This window comes from Nicotiana attenuata, unplaced genomic scaffold (genome assembly GCF_001879085.1).
Source record: "Nicotiana attenuata strain UT unplaced genomic scaffold, NIATTr2, whole genome shotgun sequence".
Taxonomy (NCBI): domain Eukaryota; kingdom Viridiplantae; phylum Streptophyta; class Magnoliopsida; order Solanales; family Solanaceae; genus Nicotiana; species Nicotiana attenuata.
Window position 1 is genome coordinate 128,335 of NW_017672815.1, and position 7,460 is coordinate 135,794.

Consider the following 7,460-nt stretch of genomic DNA (forward strand, 5'->3'; position numbering starts at 1 on the left):
ACCACCACCCCGATCATTACCGCACCCAATTGGAGCTTGCCTTTCGAGCTCATGTGCGACGCGAGTGATGTTGCGGTTGGGGCAGTTTTGGGTCAAAGAGTGAACAAAATGTTTCATCCGGTGTACTATGCGAGCAAGACAATGAATGCAGCTCAAAGGAACTACACGGTGACTGAGCAAGAATTGTTGGCTATTGTGTTCGCAATGGAAAAATTTTGGCCATATCTTATAGGAGCCAAAGTCATAGTGCACACTAATCATGCAGCTCTTAGATACTTGATGACAAAGAAAGACTCCAAAGCTAGACTGATGCGATGTGTCTTATTACTTCAAGAGTATGATTTGGAGATTGTGGACCGGAAAGGTAGTGAAAACCAAGTGGCGGATCATTTGTCCCGCTTGGAGGAGGAAGGAAGGCCGTGTGATGGCCTAGAGATCAATGATGCATTTCCCGATGAGCAACTGCTTTCTGTGTCGATGAGTGATATGCCATGGTTTGAGGATATTGCTAATTTCCTTGTGACTGGCATCATCCCGTGTGAGCTCTCTTCTAGCCAAAGGAAGAAGCTCAAACGGGATAGTCTGGACTTTTATTGGGACGAGCCATACTTGTTCAAGATTTGCACCGACGAAGTGATCCGGAGGTGTGTACCTGAGGAGGAGCAGTTTAGCATCCTAGAGGCATGCCATTCCTCCCCCTATGGTGGCCATCATGGAGGGGCGAGGACAGCTTCAAAAGTTCTGAGTTGTGGTTTTTATTGGCCAACCTTGTTCAAAGATGCAAGTGATCTCGTAAAAAGGTGTGATCAATGTCAAAGAGTAAGCGGTATTTCAAAGAAAGATGAGATGCCTCTAAACACCATTCTCGAAGTGGATATCTTTGATGTATGGGGTATCGATTTTATGGGCCCATTTGTAAGCTCATGCGAAAACACCTACATTCTTGTAGCGGTTGATTATGTCTCAAAATGGGTTGAGGCCATGGCCTGACCCAACAATGAAGCTAGGAGTGTGGTCGCATTTCTAAAGAAGAGCATTTTCACAAGGTTTGGCACTCCTCGTGCAATTATTAGTGATGGAGGATCGCATTTTTGTAATAGAGCTTTTGACGCCTTGCTTTCCAAGTATGGTGTCAACCACAAAGTGTCTACGCCTTATCATCCTCAAACAAGTGGCCAGGTTGAAGTGTCCAACAGGGAGATCAAGAGCAATTTGTCGAAAACCGTCAATGCCAATAGGACCGATTAGTCTAAAAAGTTGGACGATGCTCTATGTGCTTACTGAACTGCTTACAAGACCCCAATTGGTATGTCACCGTACCGGTTGGTGTTTGGAAAAGCATGTCATTTACTAGTGGAGTTAGAGCATAAGGCCATGTGGGCCTTGAAGAAGTTAAATCTTGATTGGGATATAGCTGTTAATCTTCGGGTGGAGCAACTCAATGAACTTGACGAATTTAGATTCCATGCCTACTCTAGTTCGTCCCTGTATAAGGATAAAATGAAATACCTTCATGACAAATATACTAGGGGCTAGGAGTTCAAAGTGGGAGATTTGGTGTTCTTATTCAATTCTCGACTAAGGTTGTTCCCGGGAAAGCTAAAGTCAAAGTGGAGCGGACCATTTGAAGTAGTGTGTGTGACCCCGTTTGGTGCTCTTGATTTAAAGAACAAAAGTGGGGAAGTTTTTAGAGCGAATGGGCATAGGGTCAAGCACTATTTGGGAAAGTTTGATGATAGCCACGTGGTGGCACTCCTTCATTTCAAATGATGTGATGGTAACCCGCGTCATGCCGTGATGTTAAATCAGGCGCTTCTTGGGAGGCAACCCATGTGTTTTTCTTCTTATTTTTATTTGATTTTCATTGTAGTGTAGGATTGATTTTTGGGCTAACTGGTTGTGAGATGTTACAGGATTGTGTTGATGTAGTGCAGGACATAGTGGAAAAGAATGTTCAGGTCTCTGAAGTTGCCAGTTCGGCCGCAGTCCATTCTGTGCGGACCGCACTAGTGAGGGTGAAATATAGACCTCTCTAAAGTTTGCCTGTGCGGCCGCACTATATTTTTTGCGGTCCGCGGTGGACCACTGCGGCTCGCAGTCCATTTTGTGCGGACAGCAGTGTGTTGCCTCCTCAAGCTTGCAATTTTTTGTACAGTGCGGACCGCGATCCATTTTGTGCGGTCCGCACTGGGGTAGGTAAGTTGGGCCCCAGGGCTTTTTCTATAAATAGTCCTTGAGGCCCACCTTTTACACTTTTCGAACCTTTGCATCTCAGAAGCCTTAGAACACTGTTCATCCCTTCCTGTTGCTCGTAATTGATTGTTTGGAACTGATTAGATGCATTTCATCTCACATCTGGTACCATTACCTTATTTTTAATTATTTACTTTTGTTAATTTCCTTTAATTTTTGTTTTTCTTTCTTCCCTTTCTATATCTCCCGTAGTTTCTTTAATTCATTAGGATAGGGTTGTTAATTTTTTTGATTAAATTAGGCTTAGTTAGTTAAAATACACCGGGCAACATGAAGGGACACTAATTAGGTGTAAATTTGGGCTTAAAATCAAAAATACTTGAACCCTAATTTAGTGCCACAACTGGGCACTCAGTGCGGACTGCGGTCGTTTTTGAGCGGTCCGCGGTGCCCCTGTGCGGTCCGCAGTACCATTTAGTTCGGACCGCATTGATGAACTTTTGATTGCTGAACCTCAGGCACTGCGGCCGCACTACATTTTGTGCGGACCGCAGTGTCCCAGTGCGGCCGCACTACATTTTGTGCGGTCCGCACTGCCTAGATATAGAGAGTGGGTAGTCTGAACCCCACCTCTGTGCGAACCGCGGTTGATTTTATGCGGTCCGCGGTGACACCAGTGCGGCCGCACACCATTTTGTGCGGTCCGCACTGTGTGACTTCTGCAACTTGTCTGCAATTTTTCTTTCCTGATTCTGCAACTCTGTTCTTAACTGCTGCAACTGATACTAACAAGTTCAACTGAATTGTGTTTGCAGGCAATGGTAAAACAACGAGGTAAAGTCACTAAACAACCGGGCAGAGGAGAATCTTCCCGGGGAGGGAGGCAGAAAATGATAAAACTCACTCCCCAAGTCCGGGAAAATATTAAAAGGACAAGAAAGTTGATAAAAGCTGCTGATAGAGCTGCTTCCCAGTCCTCGGGGAGTGAGTACGAGCCTTCCCGGGAGATATCTTCAAACTTAGTACCAACACACATCCCTGATTGGCCGGAGAGGCCTAGGCTAAGAGACACACCTCCAGCATCCCCCACTGCCCAAGTGCCAGTGAACATTTCTTCTGGGTCGTCTGAGGGCTCAGGTGAAGGTAGTGGGAAATACTCCACCTCTCCCACAACTTCATTATCTGGAGAGGGTGCAGTAGGTGCTGAGGAGGAAGTATGGGGAAAAGAAGATGTAGGAGAAGGAGGTGAACCACAGGTGGGGGGTATTGCTAGAACTACGAACCCGGAGGTGTGGCAAGACCGGTTCGTGAGTGAGGTAGTATACCATAAATTCCAGAATGGTGGCCGGTGAGGAAGTTGATCTCGGAAAGGAGTTTTGTGGATAGAGACTTGCAACCTCACAACCCCAATGTGAGGAGGCAGTTTAGGGAGAGAATTGGCTAGGAGCACTTTTTGTCTGACTGTGTGGATGCCAATGAGCACTTGGTCAAAGAATTTTACGCCAACGTTGCCCACATCAAAAAGGGTACAAAAGTGACCAAGGTGCGGAACTTGAAGTTGTTTTTTGATGGGAAGACGATCAACGATTACCTTGGCTTTGATGAGGAGGATGAGTCCCTATACATGGCAAAGATGGAACTGGGTGAGGAGGTCCGTCCATGGTTGGAACAGTACCTGGCAATCCCGGGTACCACCCTGGACTGGTTGACTGCGGGCGCCAAGATTTTGAGGCGTAGTTTGAACTTCGAGGCAAAGGGGTGGGAGACATTTGTATGTAGCAGGTTGGACCCCACGACTCATGACAACACCCTACCTCTTCACCGGGCTGTTTTGGTGGCTTCGATCATAGCGGGGTACCCAATCAATGTGGGGAATGTGATGTCGAGAATAATTTCAATTGTGGGTGTTGAGCATGACAGAAACTACCCGTTCCCCAGTTTTCTCACAATGTACTTTCGGGATATGAAAGTGGAAAAGAGACCCTTCGACATCAAGGTCAAAGCGAAGGCCCCATTTTCTTGGTACATCATGCAGGGGGATGATAACCCCAAGAGCAAGAACTTCAAGAGTCCGGTTACTGCTCCAACTGGCCAGTCTGAAGAGCCAGTTGTGGTAGTGACCCCTGCTGAGCCTGCCTCTACTTCCACTGCTATTCCTCATGGTCCATCCACCTCAGCAGACCTGGAGATTCCATCTTCCCGTGCACATCCAATCACTGCCCACCGACTGAGCCAGGCACTTCTTAGTATCAATAAATAGATGCAGACTGCGTCATCCAAGTTGTCCATCTTGACTACTACGGTAGAGGCTCAGTCGGCACCTCCACCCCCACAGGTTCCCCAGTCGATAGAGGATGCTCTCAAGGAGATACTAGACAACAAAAAGAAAATCCTCGACAATCTGAAGGTGCTTACTGATGTAGTTGATTCACATAGCAAGGCTCTCAAGGAGCTTGCTAGGGAGCACAAGAAGCTGAGGAAGACACAGGCCTCCAAGGAGTCCGTGAAGGAGCTGAGAGCTGATGTTGACAGACTGAAGGCAGATCAGCTGCCTTTAGATTAACTGCTCCAGGACCCAGTACCAGCAGCTGATCCCCAGCCGGAGCACTCTTGGAGGCCTCCCAAGAGGAGGATGATGATTCCCAGAGCGGATGATGTAGTCTCCAGTTGGCAAACCCACCAGAGGCTTCCTCCAGTCAGCCACATGATGTACCTCAAGAGCCTGTCCAGGTCCAGGCCCAGGTCCCAGCAGCAGAGCAACAGCCTACAGGGAACCAGTTTGAGGTTCCCGAGCACAGTGAGGACCCAGGGGCCACTCAAGAGCCCATGCAGATAGACAGGCCATAGGGAGTCTCTACATCCTTTTCCCTTATCTTTTTGGTGCTTTATTTTGTTTAGTTGGCATTGGGGACAATGCCAGCTTTCATTTGAGGGTGTAGGCCCTACATTTGCATTCATTCGGATGATTGTATATATTTGATACTTTTTATGCTTTCTTTATTTTTCATCTTTGGTTTGTATATATTTTTAACATTTCGCTACATTTCTTGCACTTTTATTTTACTTTGGTCTGTACATAAAGTTATGTTACATTGTAGATATTCATCCCATCGATTGTATATTCGACAAATCCCCTCTTGTATATATTTATTTTACTTTCTGCAAATTTTTTGTTCTTAGCTTCTTATTTCGAAAGTTTGCAATAATCCTTTGGTTTTCTTAATGCCACGGTTCTTTCCAAAGGTGGAGTGTTGTGTGAACCGGGTGGCTCTTCCCAATGATGGATGGCGTGACAACCTTCTTAAGGGTGTGAGTCCATTTTTCTTTTTGTTTTTAGTAGTTAGTAGTTAAGGGTGCCTCAAGCAAAGCTTCACTTGGGCCTAGCACATTTGCCTTTGTTCTTATGGTAAAAAACAATTTGTTGTGTTTAGGATGGTGAAAGTCGTGACCATGAGAATCTTGTGTTGACCGATAATCATCAAGTGGTTTTTCGGGACCATTGTGTGCTCAAATCTTATCTAAGGTCGTTGTGGGCCCCCGACTCTGTGTCTTTAGTGATCCCATAGCGTGTGTGGTGAGAAATTGCATTGCAAGTCCAAGTCCCGAGCCATTGGTCTAGAACTTGCCCTGAATGTTTGTTGAGGCGAAATCCTAAGTGAATTTTGACTTGAGACATGATTATAGGCTCTCCTTGGTCCAAATGATAGTTCAACACATCCATAACCTACCGATGATAAGATCCCTAGTCAACCCTTTTGAGCCTTAGACCTTTTTCCTTCAAGAACCATGATACAAGCCTATACCCGTTCTAGAAGATACCCTCTCTTGGTACCCGATCTTTCCTTTAGCACATGGCAAAAGTATAAGTTTGGGGGGAGAGACGAGAATTGCAACAAAGTGGTAAAAAGGCACAACAATGAAGAAAAGGAAAGGCTATGAAAAAGAAAGAAAAGCAAAAAGACAAAAAGGATGTTCAATGTGAAAAAGAATAAAAAGGGATTCAAGAAAAGCAAAGAATGAAAGGTGTGGAAAGTTGAAAAAGGAGAAAAGGTTTGAAGTGCATAAGAAAGAGTGACAATGTGTCTCTCTAACCCCTTAGAAAGAAGTGAAATGACTCAAAGAGTCAAGTGAATGTGTGCCAAACGAATCAAAAGAAGTGCTTAAAGGAAGACGGAACCTACTTAGACCAAAACATTTTCTACCCTGAACCAAAAGCCTTCACAATGTCTCCACAAAAGCCCTATAGGATCTTGAGTTGAATGAAGCTTACATTAGTGGATACTCACATAAGGGGCAAGCATACGGTACCTAGAGCCGGACTTGTGGCTTTTTCTTGAGAGAGATGAGTGAATTCCCATTAACCTCGTAATGAGTGCCATTATTCTAAAGGTGAGGTTTGCTTAGGAAAGCTGAGGATGTGTGAGTTTGCGTTCCACAATGACCAAAGTAATAGAAACAGTTCTTTGATGCGTTGAGTCAACTGTTGATGCTCTTCTGTCGCACTTAATCCATGGTGTTTCAAAGAGTAAAAGTTGTTAATAATTCATTTGTATTGAGGGCAATTATTAGTCCCAATTGATGCTAAATGAGGTCACTTTAGGACAACTGAAATTTTCATGGATATTCTCTTAAAGGGTGGGTCTTATTTTGTTTGCTTGAGGACAAGCAAAAGCTTAAGTTTGGGGGAGTTGATAACTAGGGATTTTGATACCTTTTATACTCCTTCTTGCTTATGTTTTGATTAGTAATTTGTACAAAATAGTCCCAAATGGCTCACAAGTTGTGCTTGATTGCAGGTTTGATCAACAAAGTGACAAGATGTCAAAGATCAGCTCAAAAGGAGTGAAACTTGCTCAAGTACCAAGACAAGACAAAACTCAGGCAAAACAAGGCCAGTGCGGCCGCACTACATTCTGTGCGGTCCGCACTGTGAGATTCAGAGAGATGACATTCAGGCACAAAGGCAATGCGGCCGCACTACCATTTTGTGTGGTCCGTACTGAGATCAACGCGGCCGCAGTCCATTCTCTGTGGTCCGTAGTGAGAAGAATCAGAGAGCTGCAAATTCCAAGTGGCAAGCCAATGCGGTCCGCGGTCCATTTTATGCGGACCGCACTAGAAGCCTCCGCGGACGCAGTCCATTCTCTACGGTCCGCGCTGCCCAAGTTCAGAGAGCATTTTTGTCAAGTCCAAAGCCCTAGTGCGGACCGCAGTCCATTTTGTGCGGTCCGCACTAACCCTGCAGGGGTATTTTTGTCCAGAATTGT